Below are 22,632 nucleotides of genomic sequence, written 5' to 3'. Positions count from 1 at the left end.
GATTCTTGATTGGCACCCATTATCTTTCAAAGCTTGATATATGTTGTTCCAGGATTTTCTAGCCTTCAGAGTCTGTGTTGAAAAATCTGCCATTATCCTAATTGGTTTTCCCTTATATGTAATCTGATTCCTTTCTCTTGTGGCTTTTAAAATTCTCTCTTTATTCTGTATGTTGGGCATTTTCATTATAATGTGCATTGGTGTGGATGTGTTGTGATTTTGTACATTTGGCATCCTGTAGGCTTCTTGGATTCGGATTTCCAATTCATTCTTCATGTATGGAAATTTTTCTGATATTATTTCATTGAATGGATTGCAGACTTGCCAATTTCTGTCATTAACATCTCTGTGACCATTAGTGTTTTTTTTTTTGACTGAGTATTTTTTTTTCTACAATTCTGGTGAGTTTTGTAAAGTAGTCTCTGTTGGCTTTAATTTTAAGTTCTTTATATAGTATAGCTTTATATTCATATATTTATTCATTTATATATTTATTTGTCATTTGAATATTTTCTCTTTTTTGGAATCTTTTTTGAAAATTCTCATCTTTGTTTTACTCAGTTAGGGCATCTATTTTTTCCCCAAAGAAATGTATAGTACTTCATATATTATGCACTATAAGCACTTTATTAGAAAAGTTAACTAAGTATATCTCCAACTCTAAATTTACTTTTAGACATTGAAGTCACACTGACTTAAAATGACACAAGTAGGATTTTTTTTTTCTTTTTGGTACTGGGGATTGAAATCAGGAGTACTCGACTACTGAGCCACATCCACAGCTCTATTTTGTATTTCATTTAGAGAAGGCTCTCACTGAGTTGCTTAGTGCCTTACCATTGCTGAGGCTGGCTTTAAACTCATAATTCTCATGTCTCAGCCTCCCAAGTTGCTGGGATTACAGGCATGTGCTACCATGACTGGCACAAAATTAGGATTCATAGAGGCAAAGCCCAAGAAATTTACAGGGTGAAATCTTGAAAAGGATGAAGTAACTGAATCAAATATCTGAAGTGCATATGAAGCCCCAGTAATTCTAGTTAAATACTAGAGCCCACACACATAGTGATGGGATTAGCAGGGGAATACACAGAGAATAAAAATGATAGTAGTTGAGGTGATCTATTCTACATGCACCTGAGAAAGTTTTCCAGAAGTAAATTAAACACATAGCTCATACCTGCTATATGAATATGGCTTTATCGTCTGCTTTGTTTCTGAGTTTGGCTATGTCCAATGAGCATATTTAGGTTTGGTAATTTCTGAATTTTCTAAGTATTTTGAAGGTAATGTTCTAAGCAACTCTCTCTTCATCTCACAGTTTTGTGGATCAGTCTCCTGAACTGCTTCAGTTTGCAGGACCAGGGTGCCCTGCCTTTCTTCTTTTCATTTTCCTTGGAGCTCCATTTTCTGAAATTCTGGCAATTACTGTGAGCAAGGAGAAGCTCACTGGATATCTGCCAACTTCAGTGCTAGGGGCTAAGACTGTGTGAGGTTTGAGGGTAGCTGTTGTGTGCCATAATGTACTCTTGTATTATTTTTTAGGACTACCTCAGAACAAAAAGAAGGAAATCTTTTATGACAACAAGCAGAACAATTCCCAGGGTCACTATAATCTACAATAGTTTTATTCTATAACTTCTGGAAGGAGTATTGCTCTGGTGACACAGTGACAGTATTTCATTGTTAAGATACAGAAAATATTTATAGCTGTCAAATAATAAATTCATATTATTTTAAGCAATTACATTTTTGATATTTTTTATAAGTTGTAGAGTAAAATTATTTTTTCTGCTATTTAAATTAACTATGTTACCAAATACTAATGTGGTAGATAGATGTTAAACCTAAGTAGTAGTTTTCAAAGCTATGTAAACCTTTTACAAAATACAATTAAAATTGCTATTTTTGGTCAGAAACAGCAATAGCTTGGTCATAAAACTTTTTTAATCTGAAGTACTAAGCTTTTTTGGAATGGAAACTATGTGTTATGCCCTGGAGAACTTTTCCCTCTTTGCTTAAATGACCTCTTATGAATTATACCTTAAGAAATATTCTAAAACTAAACATGACTTATTTTTTATTGTATTGAACAACCTTGATCTATATAAGAGGAGGTTTGATGCAGACATAAATGCCTTGATAATGATTCTTTTAGTTTTTGAGGTTGATTTGTTACTTTCTTGATTCTATCTCCTACTACATTGAGAGCAGAAATTTTTGCTGGTTAGTATGTCTATCTTTTGTGCCTGGGAATGTGTGTTAGTGGCAGCTTGTTGTCTTGGATTCTGACAAATAGCAACTACCGTTTGCTAAGGATATCACCAATATTTTTGTCTTTGTCAAAGTAAGGGATATTAAAACTTGCTTTTATCTTTTACTATCTCAGTTGTGTCATTTTCTTAAATTAGGTATGGGGTGGTAGAAGTACTTTGAAGTGGATAATTTGAGAGTAGGAATTCGTCAAGAACTATTAGTAGCTACAAACTCAGAAAAGTAACAAGATTCAAGATCAATCAGTTATTTATATACATAAGAAAATATATATTCATATTTGAAATTAAAAATAAGTCTAGTGACAATCATATCAAAAACAAAATACTTAGGATAATTTTGAGAAAGTTATGAAAAGTTGGAAATTAGAACCCATAGCTTGCTTCTAGAAAGTTCAGTAACATCCCTAAGTCTCTCTCTCTTTCTCTCTCTCTTTTTTTTTTTTTTGAGGTCTTTACTCCATAGAAAAAGACAGAAATTGTGTTTTATCTCTGTGTTATTGAGGATTTGACCTAAGTATGTTTTACCAGTGAGCTATATTACCATCCCTTTTTATTTTATTTTTAGAGAAGATCTTGCTTAGTTATTGAGAGTGGACTCAAGTTGCAATACACTAGAGTCAGGCACCCAAGTAATTGAGATTACATATGTGTGCCACAAACCCTAGCAGAGTTTGCATTCTTGACTTTCAAAATATTACTGTTGGATCAGGATGAAATTTAGGGTTGCAAATGTGTAGTACTTTTCCTATTTTTGTGGGAGAAGATAGAATTCACAGAGAGAGGATATGGCTGTCTACATCTTAGGAAGTAGAACACCAACTATTAATTCACCTGCCAATTATTCAGCATTTAAAGTTTCCTCAGATATTACAGTATTGTTTGAAAGAGACATAGGTACAAGGGCTGTGAGAAAGGGCAACAAGGTATTTCGAAGTATAAGAAAGAGAACTCTGAAAAATCAGTGCTAAACTACCAGGGTATGAAAAATAGAGTCCCTGAGGATTAATTGTAGAATTGTAGAAGACACATAAGAATGTAACCAATGCAGTGGATACATTTTTAAAAAGAGGATCATGGTCAAATATCTTAACTCTCAGACATCATCCACATACCCACAAACATTATGCTCTTTTCACATCACCTCTGTTCTACCACTAAAGTTCATACCAACTCTGCTCAATATGTACCATCTTTGAAGAGAAATGTGTATGTCAGTGGTAATCTGGGGATTAACATGGGCAGAACTCCTTTCATAGTTGGTTGTAGAAATCACAATGGTGTCTTTCTCTGTTTCTTGTGCATGCAAACATGCACACACATACAAATTACTCAAGGTTTCAATTATAGATATAATTTTGGATGATGTAAAATTGGGAGTATTGAGCCAAATAATTGTAACTCTAAAAATATACATGTGTAGAAAGTATATGAATCATGCATTCCTTATGACACTGTTGTTTTATTCCATTGTTTGTAACAGAGCAGTATTTCTGTGTAATGTAGTAAAATGTACTGAACACTCCAAAATTAGTTTTGTGTGTGTCAGGTACAAAGAGAATTTTCATATTGATTTCTTGTTTACTAATAAATTTAAAGTAAAAAAAAAATACTTTTAAAAAATCCTTTAAATTGCTTCTTTTCAGTCTGATAAAATTAGGCCAAAGAGCAGTTTCCTATATTGTTGCTGTGGTTTCTTTTTCTTTTTCTTTTCTTTTCTTTTTGGAGGGGGTAGAAATTTTGAGAGAGAGAGAGAGAGAGAGAGAGAGAGAGAGAGAGAGATATATATCAGTGATAGAGCTGAACAACTTAATATATCTATCAGAAAGTGTATTATATATTCCTAATGAATTATTACCCAGACATGGATAAAAATAAAATCTGACAGGAAAAAAGATGGAATTGGATGATGTGATGCTAAGTGAAGAAAGATCAGAAAACTATTACTTCTCTTATACATGATAACTAAAATAACATTCTGTGAAAATAGAATTATAGATTAATATAGCTAGTGAGGGTGCTGGGGCATCAAGGATGGAATAAGGGTATATGGATATTATTATAGCTGTAAATGTATATATGAAAATATTGCACTGAATCCCACTAATATGCATACTTGACATGTTAATAAAATTCATCATCTCATATAATTACTTCATTCTGTATTAAAGGCACTAAAATTCTACTGTCTTTGGGTTTTTCAGAACGTGATATAGCACTGTTAACTATACTCCTTTAATACAAACCATTGTTTTTGTATGCATTCATCTTATGTTTTTTTTTGGGGGGGTTGGGGAGTTTCACACACAGAGTATATAATGTATTTCTTCTGTGTCTCGATAGTTTGACTTAGCATGAAGTTCTCTAGCTTCATCCATATTATTTCAAATGGTGGGGGAAAAAAGGAGTATGAATTCAGGGTTGCATTTTAACTGAGGTATATCCTCAGTAATTGTTACTATTCATTTTTAAGACAGCATCTTGCTAATTTACTGAGGGTGGCCTTTAAAAAAATTGCCACAACTTCCACCTACAGCATTCTTTGAAAATCCTGTTGTTGTGGCCAGCCTCAGCATCTTAGTGACACCCTCTTGAGTGTAAAAGATCCTGTCTCAAGATAATTTTTTTTTTTAAAAAAAGATGCTGTCTCAAGAGAATTAAAAAAAAACAAGAAGTTATACCTGTCTCTTTATATATTTGTATTTATGTATACAAATATTTATATATTTATATATATGAACATATATAAAATATGTTGATATATATAAACATATATAAATATATTTGTGTAATTATATTTGATATATATTATTTATACATTATATATGATATATATTTATATCTATCTATACACACACACACACACACACACACACACACACTCATTTTTTTTTTATATTCAGGGTTTAAAAAAAATAATCCAGAGGGACACAATATCTTTTTATTTTATTTATCTTTTCTGCAGTGCTGAGCATCTAACCCAGTGCCTCACGTGTGTAAAATTAGCACTTTACCACTGGGCCACAGCCTCTGCCCCAAGTTTATTTTTTGGGGGGACATTTCTGTTGTTTTTATAAAATGACTATTGTGGATAGTGTTGCAGTTTATTTGGGAGTGCAGATATTCCTAAAGGTGGATTTCATTATCTTTCATTATTGTAATGGTTATTTTGGGTTATCAACCTGAGAAGATTGTAGTATTTCTAGAAAATTAACACAGAATACCTCTGGGTTTGTCTGAGTGTGTTTCCAGAAAGTTGAGTCAGAAAGTAGTGGAGAAGAGGTGTCATGAATGTACATAGGACCATTCAGTAGATTCCATTTGAATAAATGCAGAAGGGAAAGGTGTCACTGGCTTGTGCTCCAGTCTTTTTAAATGAGTTATTTTTTCTCTGGTGTTGTCACCTGTGGACATCTGACATCAGATTCTTCAGCCTTTGAATATGGACTTGCACCATTGCCTCTGCAGTGTTCTCTCAAGTCTTCTCTCTTGGAATGTCGCTGCTTTGTTGACTTCCTTGATTTATGAGGCTTCCAATTTCTTGGCTTGGACTGTTATGAGTTTCCCTGTTTTTTCATCCTATAGGCAACAATTTTGGGAACTGTTCATCTCATGATCATGTGAATTGATCTATTACATGCCCTTGTTTATGCCATATACATTTATGGATTCTATTAACTCTGATTTCTTAAGGACCTCTATAATACAGGCATATGCTCAGAAAAATATCTGAGTCATATGGTATTTCTAGTTTTAATTGTTTAAAAATCATCATATTGTTTTTCATGGTTTCAGTACTAGTTTATATTTCTTGCAAGAGTGTCCAAGTGTTTTCTGAAATAATTTTATTTACAATAACATCAAAACAATAAAAGATTACCTGCCCATTGTAGTGCATGCTATAGTCTTAGCTACTTTAGAGGTTAATTTGGGGGAATCTCTTGAGCCCACTTATTTCATACCAGCCTGTGCAACATAGAGAGAGGTCCATTTAAAAATATAATAAAATGTTTTAGAGCAAATTTAGTGAAACAAGTGAAAAATTTGCACGATGAAAATTATAAACCTTTTTTTTTCAAAACATAAAGAACTGAATAACAAATGTGATAAATCTCAAGTTTATTGATTGCAATGTCAAATATTGTTAAGATGCCAAACATGTCCATATTGACATAAAATGCCAGTGCTGTCAGGACCTCAGATTGTTTCTTTATGGAAATTGACAGTCAAATTCTAAAATTCAGATGGAATCATAAGGGCCTCCAAATGGCCAAAACAATCTTGAAGGAAAACAAACACACAAACAAACAAACCAAAAACTAATAAACAAACAAAAAATTTTGGAGGACTCATGCTTCTTCTATATTCCAAACTTACTATAAATTATCAATAATCAATAGAGTATGGGCAGAAGGATAGAAATCTGGAATGATAGAATAAAGCTGAGAGTCTATAAATTTACTTTTTTGCAAATTAAGTTGACTGAATAGCTTTTAAACAAGTGGTGCTGGAGTATTAGATATCTACATACAAATAATTAATTTGGAAACCCATTCCATACCATTTACAGAAGCTCAAAATGGATAAATGACATAAATGTAGGAAATAATATTGCAAAATGAAATATAAACTTAATTTCAGGGGATATGGGGACAGAGCTAGTCAGTGATTCTGATCTCCCCATAACACCAAAATGAGGCAGTGAAGAAAGAACTGATCTGAGAGGTGAGTGACAAAACCAAAAGGAGATATCATTTGCCTGGAAATATGGCAAGACATGAGTGAATTGCAAGTTAATTAGAATCCTAAGTATGTCCTCTGGTTTGTGGTTTGGACTCTGGAAGCAGACAAATTTTATATATATAAGTTTCTTATATAACTATGTCAAAATAAACCATATATATGTATATGTTTATTTTGACATAGTTATATAAGAAACACAGAATACATCTTTTTGTTCTCCCTGTTTCTAGTAATGTCATTACCGTGATTGCTCAACAGAATATAATAATGTACCAATTATTTGAGTCACATTTTGGTGAAAACTATAAAGCTTTGTTAGTACATTCAATTAAGCAAATAATAAAGTTAATTTAGAAATTATTCTGTATAAGCACAAAATTCAATGTGTGCCCTTGATTTTTTTCACTGTATAATTATTTAAGAATCATATTGATGCATTGTAACTATAGATAATAATCAAATATAATAAACACTATATCTACATATGTTTAACATAATTTAATCATATATCTTTCTTAGCACTTTGTTTACTCTCCCCTCATTTATCCCCCATCTGATTCCTCTACTCTTCTGATCTTCTACCATTGTTATTTTAATTAGTGGACAAATATGTAAGATTTAAAGTAAATTCTGGGCTTCAAATTGGGTAAAATTATAAATGTTTTAAAAGTATACATAGGGCTGGAGATGTGGATCAGCAGCAGAATCCTTCCCTTGTATCCAGAAGTTCCTGAGTTTAATACATACACATACACACACACACACACACACACACACATACATACACACATAAAAATACTTTCTATAAATTGTACTTCTATATTTCCTTATATATAATGGTTTGGGGGTGTCCATTTTCTCTTTTTTATTAGACTTGAACACCAGAAGATAGTTTTTAGTTTATATTTTGCCTTACAATTCATGGTTTGGATCTTCTAGCTAGTTACAAAATTGTAGTTGGGGCATAATACATTTGCTCAAGTTTCCATAATAAAGTACCACAGACAGGGTGATATAAGCCACACTTCAAAATATAAATTTATCTTGTGCTTAATTATGGCACAAGTAGAATTAGAATTTTCAAGGCTCTAACATATGTAAATAATTGTTTGGCTTATTCACAGGATACATAATTAATTTCATAAAAAATAATGTGGTATTTCCAGTAAAATTCATAGGCAGTCACCTCTAAGAAGTCATTGAAATGAGGGTTTGAGTTCCTGACAGTATTACTTTTCATACTATCTCTAATGTGTGCAAGAACATGTGTGTGAGGCAGTGAAGAAAGAATATACATGGAAAATTTAAAATATACATGAATATACATGGAAAATTTAAAGAAAATGTTTCATAATAGTATACAGGTAAAATTAATAACCCAGAAGGTAAAAATTAAAAAACATTAAAAGTTTCATAAATAGAAAGAATGATTTAAAAATGTTTACATTGCATAGTGTGGGGGGAAAAAGGTCACTACATAATATTTGTATTATACCTGGTATTTATATTTTTAAAAGATAAATACTAAAGCATGAGAAAAGAAAACAAAACTCATATCAGTATAGACTATTCATTAAGTGTTTCACTTTGTTAGAATAATTTTTAAATTTAAATTGATGTTACTCAAAACTAGTACGTAGAATTATATGAAAAAAAAAAGGAAAAACAGACTCCTAGATATTCTAAGTCTACTACAACTGTATCAAAATTATATTGGATGTTTCTTTTTATTTTCTCAATTTGATCTACTAAATTAACTTTATAGTGAATCATAAAAGTTGAGTTTCCAAACTATTATCAGCCTCTTATAATATCCAAAATTTTTTCCAGTTTATTGTAGGTTTATTTTTCAAGGCTTACAGCAATTCCACCCATTTAATAAATATATAGGTCTCTATTACATGTTTTAAAATAAAACAAATTAACTATGACACAAGTAGCATTAGGATATTCAAGGCTCTAATGCATGTAAATAATTGTATGGCTTATTCACAGGATACTGACAGATGTCTCATTATCACTTGAGAATCACAAAAGTAATTTAAAAGTTATTAAGAAAGCAAAAATTTAAACTGTGTAGTTCCTAAAGAGATTTTTGGCATCAAAGTTTTAGTATCTTCCTGTTCAGATGGTAGTAAAACTGAGAAAATTATTTTGAACTAAAGCAAAAACAGTCTTATAAAATATCTGGAGCAGGGGCTGAAGTTGTGGTTCAGTGGAAGAGCACTTGCCTTGCATGCAGGGGGCATTAGGTTCGATCCTCAGCACCACATAAATAAAAAAAAATAAAGTTATTGTGTCCTTCTACAACTAAGAATTAAAAAAAAAATCTCTGGTGCAGTTCAGTGATGGAATGCTTGGCTAGTATGGTTGAAATCATGGGTTCAACCTCCTACACAACAAATTATAAACAAAGAAAATAAAGTTGTATCAAATTTAATAAATAAGTCTCTGGAAATATTTCCAAACATTTACAACACATGAATAAATATTTAATCAAGAAAATCTACTACATTTTGTTAAAAACTTTAATATTGGTCATTATATTGTTATATTGTGTGCATATAAAAATGTAATAGTGAGTCTCACTATTATGTACAAATTTAATACACCAATAAAAATACGGGCAAAATAATGACCTTAAGTACATGAAAAAATTTAAAAATAATTAAAAATATTAAGAGGAATTTAATTTCACACCTGTTTTTTTTTTCCTTCTTTTGCCCGACTCAATGATACAAAAATTACTTTGATGCCTTCAAGAACATTGGGCCTCCTCTCCTTCCAGCTACCAGTTGGTGGACTAATGTCCCCAGTGTGGAAACATATTAACATTTTTTTTCTCATTATTCCAAGTTCTGTTTTGAAACTAAGTCACATGTGAATGCATGTGAGAGGTAGGAACTAGACTTTACTTTGTTTTTGGAGTCTGTCACACATTGGGCATGAGTCTTTTGAACACACCCTGATCTCATTATTCATTATATTAATATCAGACAAGAAAAATCTATAAAAACTAAGAGTAGTTGCTTAGCTTTGGAGTGTTTAGTTATAGGGGGAAGACAATGAAGAGGCACTGAGTTTCTCTGTGAAATGATAAAATTATTCTAAAATTGATACATGATTTTTGAACATATTTGTGAGTATACCAAAACTATTGAATCATGATTTTTTGGGTGACTTTAGGGTAAGTAAATTTTATCTAAATAAAGCTGTTTAAGAAAGTCATAATTTCTGGTTAAAAGGCATGTGGGAATAGACCTGTGGCTAGCCTCCAGTGAAAAAAAGTAATACGCTTTTGGACAGTCCTGGTTGAAGTTCCCTATTCTCAATTAGGGCAATGTCTCTCTTGCTCTTTTACTTTGAGAAGAAATTTTAGCAAGAAACAGTGTTCTCAGATCTAGTGAAAAAAAGAGGGAATAAGGCCTAGCTATACTTCTGTGAGGTCAGGCAGCTGTACTATTCTCATTTGGAATGTGGCTTCTGTGAGCTATGTTGGAGACTTTAAATATGGTGAGCATTTAAATAATTCATGTTTGTGTGTATGTTTGTGCGTGTCCTGCATAAATTTTTAATGTAAATACCAGGAAATTTAAATTGCACTTGTGACTCACATATAACTTTAGTTGGAGATTACTATTGCTTTAGGCAGTTGCTTCCCAGTACACTCCTTAAGCTGTCTCCTCACAAGACAAGACAGCAGAAAATTTATAGTAATTTTTATATTATTTTCATTAATGAATAATTGATGTGACCTTATATACAAGGTTGAATGCAATCTCTTTCTAACTAGGCTGTGAGGAAAATATGTCTTAAAATAGCTGTAGCCTGAGGTTCATGGGTTTAATTTCCAGACCTCAAAAGAAAGAAGCTGTTGCCAATATTCTGTCATTTTGATCTTTATAATTTCTGTAATCTAGTGACACTCAGAAAGAAGGCTTATTGTGTTCAAACTCAGGGAGCATGGTCAGAAGCTCTATCCAGTCAGGAACATGTAGCATGAACTGCCCAGTCCCATACTCAGCTAGTGAGGAGCGGGTGGGCTTCTGCAATCTGTCTGTAGTTCTTTTCTTTGGATCCCACCATTCTAGGGATCCAGTTCTAGGCCTCTTTCTCATTCTCAGGACTCCAAAGCTGCTCTGCTGTGCAGAGCACAGAACTCTGTTCTTTGGGATGTGTGTGATCTCTAAGAAGCAGGCCTCACTCCTCAATGCAAGAATGGTGGGTGTGAAGTGGCATCCTAAGCCAGGGGAGGGAAGAGTTGTAACTTTGGGACTGGATATGAACAGGAGCTGACAGAAGCTTTGGACATCAGGAAGTCACTTGTGTCTCCAGGGATAAATCCTTTTCCTGGCAGCACCCCTAATTCTTAACTGGCCAGCAAAATGGGGAGTATGTCAGCTGGGAACCAGTGTAGCTTGTCCCCCATAACCTCAAGTTTTTTTGACCACCCACCACAAGTCCTATTAGAGCAGGTGTTTGTAGCAGGCCGGTATCTTCACAGACTTTGAGGTAATTTACAGGTGGGAGGATCTTCAGAATGACCTCTGCACATATGGTTTTCCTTCAGCAAAGGAACTGTGATGTATGGGGACCTTGCTTCTTCTGGAGCTAGCCTGCTTGTCTTTCTCTCTCCCTTCCTCACTTGTTTCCTTTCTTCATTCTTTCCTTCTCTTCCCCCATCCCCTGGGGGTGTTTTACCACTGATCTCCATCTCTCATATTTTTTATTTTGAGACAGGTTTTGGCTAAGTTGCTGAGACTGGTCTTGATATGTTTGATTTATATAGACTTTTCTTTTTACTATGATGGCAATGTTTATAAACATAAGGATTTATGAATAATTTTTATTTTTATTAATTTATTGATCATTATTATGACATTATAGTTTCATAATGTTCATTGTCAAGTAAAGATAGTTACTTTATTGCTGGTATAATTCAAAGTTTTTTTTGCCTAATGCACATATATTTAATTGTGTACATAAATTTTAGAACTTTAAACTGTGGTTTCTTCTTCCATTAAAAGTAAAGCATGCTCAACTTTTTTAGAAGTGCATTATAATGTTACATAATGTTGGAATTTATTTTGACATAATTATACAAACATAGAATATAATTCACTCCACTTAAGTCCCCAGTACTTCCACTTTCCATTTTTTCCTACCTTTAAGATTTCCCTTTATCTTCTTGTCTTCCATTTATTTATTTATCATTTTTAAGTTCCTGTTTTATAGATACACAAAAAGATGAAATTTACTGTCATATATGTACATAATAATTTTGATGGAATAAAATTATAGAACAATTGGGAAATTTATTATATTTGTAATGATGAGTTTTATTATTTATACATGGCAACCTGGGTATGGAGATTCATGCCTGTAATCCCAGTCACTGGAGAAGCAGACACAGAAGGATCATGAGTTCAAAGCCAGCCTCAAAAAAAAATGAGGCACTAAGCAAATTAGTGAGACCCTGTCTCTAAATAAAATACAAAATCAGGTTGGGAATATGACTCAGTGGCCGAATGCCCCTGAGTTCAGTCCATGGTACCCTGCCCCCACCAAAAAATTTACACATCTGGCATTGTAATTGAGTCTTTTATGTATTTTTATATTCTCACACATTCTACATATTTTCTGTTTAAATGTTTGCCTGTAAAATATCACATGCATGTGGTATCTATGTAGAACTTGAATTTTTATACTATTTTTAAAAACTTGATATAACAATGTAACATGACAAGAAATGTGTCTGGCCCCTAGAAACCATGTTTTCCACAGTTTTTGTTTAAATCAATCAATCTCTCTCTCTCTCTCTCCATATATATATATATATATATATATATATATATATATATCCTCTTTTACCAACCAAGATTCTGGTGGGAGCTTATCATTAATCTTTAATAGTCAGTTTCCACAGATAGATATCAGCAACTTAAACTACATCTTCACATCATGAACACTTATTTGTTTCATATGTTCATCAGTACTATTTAATTTTGTGTACATTATAAGATTTTATTTTGCATTCCTCTAGCAGTGTTAAAATTTTATAATTATTTTACATTTATCTATCTCCTATAGATAAAGTGGCTATTGTAGTTTCTTACCTGGATTTCTTTCGGGGGTCTCTCTTTTCCTTTTTTAATTTATTTTTATTTTTTAAGTGTTTGATTATATGTGAGTTAAGCATTTTTTCCCTCAGTCACCTCTTGTATTTTTTAATGGTGTCATTTGTTGAGTAGAATTTTTATAATTTTTGAAATTTTTAAAATATTGTTTTGTGTAACTTTGAAAAGAAATGACCTCATTCTATTTTTTGTTCTTTTGCCCTCTATTAAGATACTGGTGATGGAAAGCAGGATGTCCTATCACTGATCTACATGCTAAAGCCTTTCTAAATTTTTTTATTTTGAGATGGAGTCTTGCTTAGTTGATAGGGCTGGCCTTAAGAAATGTGATTATCCTGCTTTAGCCTCCATAGTACCTGATATTTCAGATGTGCACCATCACATATCCCCTGTACCACCCTTTCTTACATCAACTGTTGAATGCTTTATATTTTATCTTATATTTAAATATTTATTGGATCTGAAAATGAGTTATTTGGTAGTACAAGTAAAGGTACATTAGTACTTTTATTACCACACAGTTATCTCATTATGCCAGGATTTATTTTTCTTTCTTTTGAATAACAAGACAATAATTTTTCTTTTCTGCACTGCAACCTCTATCTTTTATCATTGTCTATATAGCAAGGGATTTATTAAGCATTTTATTTTATTTGGTTCCACAGTGTATTCATTTTATTATGATATCTAACCTGAGAGTTACAACTTCATGATTTACAGTCACATACGTCAATTACAGTGGCATAATTATTTTGTTTTCAGTAATACACTTCATGTATGATAATCGATATAACCTATATAGCCTAGCTATGTAGTAGTTTATACCATCTAGATATTTATTATTATACTCTATAATTTTTGTAAAATGATAGGATCATTTTATAATCCATTTTCTAGAATATATCACCATCATTAAGAGAGACATCATTGTCATTAAATATATACCTACATGTGCATTATATAATTAGCATTATTTTTACTTCTCACATTTACTGGAGTTTTCTCACTTTCATTTCTTATATAAAAGGACCAATATTTGACATTGATGATTCTATGATATATTCATTTTTAATATTCATAAAATTTGCTCTTTTGCTTAAGATTATGTTCTATCTCTATCTCTTACTGGGAATTGAACCCAGGGTCACTAAAATACTAAGCTACATCCCCAGCTCTATTTTGTATTTTATTTAGAGACAGGGTCTCTGAATTATTTAGCACTTTAAAAGTTGCTGAGGCTCGCTTTGAACTTGAGATCCTTCTGCCTGAGACTCCTGAGTTGCTGGGATTGCAGGTGTGCACAATAATGCCTAGCTCTCTACTCTTCTTTCTTTCTTTATTTTAATCTGCCTTTTTCAAACTATTAAGACTGATGTTTAGCTAATATATTAATAGTCCTCTATTTAATTTATTGATTAAGCCTATGTTTCTTTTTTAAACTCTGCTTTAGATGCCTTCTACTTTCTTATAAACTTATGGAGGTTTAATTGACATATATTAAATCTATATCTATTTAAGGTATATACTTTTATCTTTTGATATATGTGCCCATCCATTAAACCAGCAGCACAATAAATAAAATTAACATATATATTTGTACTCTTTGCACTAATGCCCTTTTAAATTCCTCCTTTTTGCTTTTTCCCAAACTTTTATTTTATAAATTTGATAATTTGAGCAAAATGAGAGGACAAATACCAAAATTATATAAGTTGTTGAATCACCATAAAGAGAAGGCACCATGAATCTACTGTCTATCAAGAAACAGAACACAATAATGTCCCAAGAACCCCTTCATGTTCTTTCTCTGACTATCCCCTTCATTCTCCCTAGTCATAGCTAAAATTTTTCTTCGTCAACTAGTACTGTTAAAGTGTTTTTTTTTTTTTTCTGAAATGAATCCTAATGAGATGGGCATGGTGGCACACACCTATCATTCCAGAGGGTCAGGAGGCTGAGGCAAGAGGATTGTGAGTTCAAAGAGTCTCAGCAAAAATGAAGCACTAAGCAACTCAGTGAGACCCTGTCTTTAAATAAAAATTTTAAAAAAAAAGTAGGACTGGGGATTTGGCTCAGTGGTTGAGTGCCCCTGTGTTCAATTCCTGGTACTCCACCCTCCCTCCAAAAAAAAAAAAAAAAAAACATACAGATTGAAATAAATTTTAAAAGTGTCTAAAATTTATTAGCCAATCATCAAAACTTTCATAGTTTGGAAAAAGCAAATTCTACAAAAAGGGGAGTATAGAAAATCCTAAGTAAAACCACAAAATTTAAAGATTATCAAAATGAACTAATGCCAAGTATTTCAGTAATGACAAATATTGGTGCTTTAATAAAAGAAAAAAAAACTGAAAGAGCTCTGGTAAATTTGATATATAATAATCATATATTAATTACATCTATGCTTGTAATATATAGTGTGTGTACACAGGTGCTTCTTTAAATGATAGACATCCATTCTGAGAAATGCACTCAAAAGTGATTTTGCCATTTTTGTAAACATCATACTATGTACTGACATTTATATTGTATATTACTTCATGTCTAGGCTATAGGTTGTAGATATCATTACACATAGTGTCCCTCAGTGACCAAAATATCAGTATGTCATACATTACTGTGTGTTATATACTTCAGTAAATCAATGTACACCTCATAATGTTATGAATAAATACATTTGTGGAAATATAGAATCTTTAAAAAGTCACTTACAATTAGATAATTATAAATGAGAATTTCCAATGCTGAGAAACAGAAAAATGACATCTTTTCGAAAAAAAAAAGGAAACAACAACAAAAACCCAAAATGTTATTATACTCTTGCTTAATTCCATATAATAAATCATTCAGATGTAATAAATATGTAAATATAAAACATTCAATATTTGGTATAAAAAACAAAGTTATACTGTAAATGTGATGCTACATGCTCATAATACCACCTGTTTGAGAAGTTATGGCAAAAGGACTGAAATTTCAAGGAGAACCTGGACAATTTACTGAGACTATCTCAAAATAACATTCAGACCAGGGCCTAGTTTTGAATAAAAGGTTACTCATTTTTTCAATTCTTAGATCCACTCAGCAATGAGGGACTTATTTCTACTCAAAGTTACACCAAAAAAATGTTAAAAAAATTTATACATTGGGCATTTAAATAATCAATTCATCAAATGATGGCATGAAAGGGTTCAAAGTGACAGATGAGATAAGCTAATTATCTCACATATTACTAATTATTTTTTTAATTTTTTTTTTAGTTTTTGATGGGCCTTTACTTTATTTATTTATCCATATAGAGTGCTGAGAAATGGACACAGTGCTCCACCCATGAACTGTAAGAATTCCACTATTGAGCTACCACCTCAGCCTTAACTAATAACTTTTAATAAAAAAAAGGTAATGACTCCAAAAGAAGAAGAGGAAAACAACTTGAATAACCTTTATATAGATGATATATAAGTGTTTAATATTTTAAAAAATCAACATCTTATGAAATTTGAGAAATAAAAGATAAAATAATGGGCTGGGGATATAGCTGAGTTGACAACTGAGTTATATCAACTAAACTATATCCTCACATACACTAGGCTCTGGGTTCACTCCCCAACACCACAAAAAGTAAAGAAATGAAAAAAAAATCAGATACATAAAAATACATTAGAGGTATTGATGAAAATGTAAAATAAATCTAATGAACTACATATTAAGTATAAGTTGCTAACTATTTGGAAAACTGTGCGGCTATTGAAGATACATGATACTTTCTCACCAGTAGCATTGACTTATAGAATGACTGCCCCTATAAACCATAATGACACATATAAACACAGCAGTATTGATCCATACAGTTGAAGTCTGGAGTGTGGAGGAAAAAAATAACGCACATTTAAGAAGAGACAAATACAATGTATGAGAAAGCAGGTTTCTAAGGCCCAGATACATTTTTGGTCACAGTACTTCTAGCATAAAAAACAGTACAAAACACCACATGAATATTATATAAATGTCACATTTGTGTACTACTTCACACATGGCAAAAATGGTTTACAGGAAAATATGTAAACCATAAATTTACCAGAAAATAAACACTTACAGAAACACATAAAAGACTCAATTGCACACATGATGTTTCTAGATAAAACTCATCCTTGTAAAGACAATAGTGTTTCTTATAATATTTTCAAACATAATTTCAGCATGATTGTCTTTTAATGGAAGAAGAGACTAAAGCAAAATACATAAATAAATACATAAGTAAAATTATCTCAGAAGAAAAGTATATATGAAATATCCCCCAAACCTCTGCTTTAGAGAAGCAAATGAAGTAGTACAATCATTAAGTGATACTGATGTATATCATAAAACTGTAATACAATAATAAAGATCAAAAAGTCATAGTGTGAACCAAACACTATGAATCCATATGCATGTAAATTTTTGTATTGTTAAAAGCAATAAAATGATCTTAGATATAAATGGATAAAATGATACAATCTAAAATTACATGTTTGGGTGGGGCTGGGGGCTGAGTTTCCTGAAAGTTAGTGTGCAGAATGTGTTATGGTACTGGGTTTATACAAATCACAAAAGCATATGTTAGAGTTAGATGATGTTGAAATTTAATTTAATCAACTTTTTCACCACTGTGACTAAATGATCTGATAAGAAAAATTGTAGAGGGAGATAAGTTTATTTTGAGACTTACAGTTTCAGATGTCTTTGTCAATAGAAGGCTGGCTCCATTCCTCAGGGGTGAAGGTGAGGTAGAACATCAAGGCAGAAGAGTGTGCAGAAGGAAGCAGGTAAAAGGGTGATCAGGACGCAGAGAGAGACTCTCTGATTTTGGGATATACACAAATATAATCCAAAGCCACACCCTCAATTACCACCTTCTCCAGCCATACTCAACCACTCAGTTACCACTCAGTTAATCCATTCAGGGATTAATCCCTGATTAGGTTGAAGCTATAATCCAATCCCTTTTTCTGCAAACCTTCTTGCATTGTATCAAATGTGAACTTTTGGGGGACACCTCACATCCAAACCATGACATAAAAATAGCAGAATATGAGGCTTCTGACCCTTCCTCCATCTTCTGATACACTGAATAAACATCTACTCAAGTTACGGGTTTCTCTTTGACAAAGTAATAAATGAGTTGACTTAGATACATTGGACAATTAAAACAATACCTACCTTTGAATGAGTAGAAAAGGCTGGGGTACACCTGGGCATTAGAATTGTTGAACAAAGTGCCACACATTTGGTATGAAATTTCAAAGTCAGTGTCACCTTGAATAAGGGGGGATTGGCATCATAAATACCCTGACACTAAATTTTTCTGTGATTTCATCTTAATTTTACCCATCTTAATTTTAGAAAAGAAGTGATATACAAGTATCAAAATAAAATGTGGTGATCTCCTATGGCCAAGTAAGTGTTTTCATGGGTTTTGTCACCTGAAATTAAGGCAGAACAGTTAAATCTCAAAGGTGTCAGTTTATTCCTAGAAGAGATTTGCCAGTGTTTTGCCAATTGCTGCTGCTAGAAGGTGAACTTCTCTTTAGCTTCAATTCTAGGTTTAATAGAGAAAAATTTAGCAAACTATTGATAGAATAAGTATGAGTTGACCCCTTATCTGCCCTTGCTCACCCAAGTAATAATTCCATGCCTACCAAATGTTTTCAGGAGATGTTTTTCCATAAACTGAGTGTCTAACTTTAGCATCTTCTGTTCAGGGAATATATGCTAAACTTCTAAGCTCTAGAAGCAAAGGTAACTAGCATGTGCAAGTCTCTGAGGGCTGATTGCAAACAACTGAATTTGCATTATTTAGAACTACTTTTACAGCATTAGTGCATAAAATGGGTCAGATATCACAGATTCATGTTTCAGCCCAGAAAAGATTTACCACATCCTCTTCCTCTGGCTTTGTCACCCTGAAATCTAACAAACTTTCATCAGAAATTTAATTCATCAGTCAGATAGTAAATTTCCTGCAGCCTGTACAGTGCTGTCAGAAATACTATGATAAATATCCAAAAGTTAGGGTCTGGTGTTGTGGCTCAGTGGTAGAGTGCTCACCAAGCACATGTGAGGCACTGGATTTTATTCTCAGCACCACATAAAAATAAATAAATAAAATAAAGATATTGTTTTCAAACCAAAGAATGAATTGAGGTTGAATGACAGATTCTTGGCTGCTGTTTCTTTTTGGACTGGGTACTGAACCACCCACAGGAGATGTTGCTATAAATTCTTATTACCACTCCATTTTTTAAAAAATTTTGGAACAGAGTCTGAGTAATTTGCCTATGCTAACCTCGAATTTTCTTACTATGACCTCTAAAGTAGCTGGTATTAATGGAATTCGCGGATGCTCCTGTTGTTTTTATTTTTCCTTTTGTGTAACTGAATTGAATGCACATCTTCAAGATGCAGTTATTTTAAGGAAGTAGTAGGATCTAGCCCAGACAGGAGGACATTTGTATTTATGACTGTATATAAGGTCAACTCAATTTATCAGTTATATATTTGTATATATTACTCATAAATAAAAATAATATTGTTGGGCCAGGTGGTGCACACCTGTAAATTCCAGCAGCTCAAAAGGCTGAGACATGGGAATCAGAAGTCAAAGCCAGCATCTGCAGAAGGCACTAAGCAACTCAGTGACACCCTGTCTCTAAATAAAATATAAAATATGCATGGAGATGTGACTCAGTGGTCGAGCACCCTGAGTTTGATTTCTGGTATGCTTCCTCCCCAAAAAATGACATGATAAAAAATACTTTCAGATTTCATTTAAATTTCTGCTCTCTGGTCTTAAGTGGAAGTCTGTTTGAGTTTTTAATTTTTAAGCCATCCCCTGAGTCAGCAATATTCATGAAAATATTTGTGAGGCACAAGTGTAATTTTAAAATTTCTAGTGTTCATGTTAATGAAACAAAAATAATGTACAATCAATTTTAATAACTTAAGCCAGTATATCCAGAATATTATTATGGCTTGACAATATAAATTTACTAATGAATATATGTATTTTTGGAAATTTATTTTAAAATTCCTTCTTAATTGAAGTCCCATGTACATCTCAGTTCATCACATCCACATTCCATGTTTGAGAGCTATGACTTCCTTGAACTCAGTAAGGTGAAATGCCAGAACCACTTATTTTATGTCTTAGGTAATGGAATACACTTCTTAGGCCATATATTTATTAGGACCTAACAACAGGGGAGACAGTGTATTTTGGGAGAGTATGCATTTCCAATGCAGAAGTGTACAAATGTGGATACTATTTCTCAAAGGAGGCTGGGCACAGATCTATTCCTCTTTCTAATATAGCACTGTAAAACACAAATAATTGGTGTCCCAGGAGGTGGAGGGAGCCAGATCTTCAGATTTTTCAGTAGCCCAGACTCAAGAGAATAAACACATGAAAAGAAAATTTATTTTGCAATTTTGCCCTGAGCCTAATGGCAGAGTTGTGATGTCTGTTTCCTTCTTTGGTTTGGAGTACTGAGAGAATATTAGTACAAATCAAATGCCTAGATATCTACACATATTTATAAATAATTCAATACTATATAAAGAAAAATCCAACATTATACTAGAGAAGTGAAATCACTACCTATAAGATATTTGTTATTTTCCAGTTAATTTTTGTACCACATGTAATTGAATCTTGACATCTTGCCTACAGTGGGTGTACTATTATTTATCACCATATAAGAAGTCACTTGAAAATTTACTGGCTCATATTTGGATTTTAAATGATCTGGAATTCTTTTGCTACATGTGTTTAGCTGATGATTGATAAGGTTATTGAACTTCAGAGGGTGATCCTCCTCCTTCAGGATATCTGATAATCAAGTAAATTAATCTGGGCTTTTTCTCATGGAGGTGACAGTGCTCTGAAAGCAAAAGCAGAAGCTTTCAAAATGTTCCCTGACTAGGTACATGGCTAATGCTTTTTCATAGCCACAGCTTAACATAAAGCCATAAAAAAATAAGAAGAACCCAGATCCAGAATTTGGGAAAAACATTCTGCATTTTGGCTAGAGTAAGATAAAAAGCAAATTGCCAAGCTTTCTGTTATACAGATAAGGCTAAAGAATTGCAAAAATTTTGGAACTCAATATCATTCTACCTTTTGTAGATTAGGTCAAAACAGCCGTTCAGTATCAAAGAACATTTTCAAAACCCCACAAGTAGTGTGTGTGTTTGTGTTTGTTTGTGTGTGTGTGTGTGTGTGTGTGTGTGTGTGTGTGTCTGTGTGTGTTTTACTGGTAATTAGACTGGGGGATTATTACCCTTGAATTGTGTTCCCAGTTCTTTCTATTTTTTTTTTCTTTTTAATTTTGAGACATTTTGCTGAAATGTTTTTCAAACTTGCAATCTGCCCGCCTCACTCTCACAGCTTATTGGGATTATAGGGTTGTAACACTGCACCAGGCAGGGCAATAATAATCAGGAAACTTGAACTGAATTCAGGATTAAATATGCCTGACCACAAAGGCAAAACTTGCCCTCTCTACATCTCATGATTCACCATACTTTTCTTATTCTCTTCAAAGATAAATAATGACATTTATTTAAAAAAAATAGTAGCCACATGTGGTGGCTAATGTCTGTAATCCGTGAATTTGGGAGGCTGAAGCAGGTGTATCACAAGTTCAAAGCTAATCTCAGTAATGTGGGAAGGCAATTTAGCAAGACTTTCTCTTAAAATTAAAACAACAACAACAACAAAAAAAAAAAAAAATTTAAAAGCTGTGTATATAGCTCAGTAGTCAAGCACCCCTAGATTAAATACTCATTAGAAAAATAAGCAGAATTTGTGTTCACCTGGTTCTTTTTTTTCCAGTGGGAAAAATGTTTGTGCAAAGACTTCTAAACCTTCTAGCATGGACTTGAAATAAACTTGGCATATGACTGAGAACTGAAATGAATAAATGAAGGACCATCTATATATTTTTAATTTGTCATCAGAGGAGAAATTTGAAAACAGGCATATTTCATCACAGGCATGGTAATAATGCAACATGCTATGGAAACTTCAACCAGAAGACTGTATCTATACATTAAGAGTTTTGTTAATTGAAAATATGAAACCCCACATAAGAAAGTAAAGAAAAGCATACATAAGGCCATTTCTATGATATGTAAAATGAACAGTGTGCTAAATATTCATGATAAGAATATCATCTGGGAGTCTAAATACAAAAGAACACAATACTCCTTGGAGCTTGCTTCAAAACCGAGGATTTGTATTAGCCTTAAGTTACAAATAGTTTTCAGGTCTGTGATTGCAGTGTTTTGGTTTGTTTGGTACAGGGAATTCAACATAGGGATGTTTATACACTGATCCAAAGCCTTAACCCATATGTGTGTGTGTGTGTGTGTGTGTGTGTGTGTGTGTGTGTGTATTTAGAGATGGGTTATCACTGAGTTTTTTGGGGGGCCTCACTAAG

Source organism: Spermophilus citellus (assembly GCF_964194105.1).
Source record: "Spermophilus citellus genome assembly, chromosome: 12".
Classification (NCBI taxonomy): domain Eukaryota; kingdom Metazoa; phylum Chordata; class Mammalia; order Rodentia; family Sciuridae; genus Spermophilus; species Spermophilus citellus.
The sequence above is the reverse complement of the archived record's forward strand: the minus strand, read 5'-3'. Positions refer to the sequence as shown.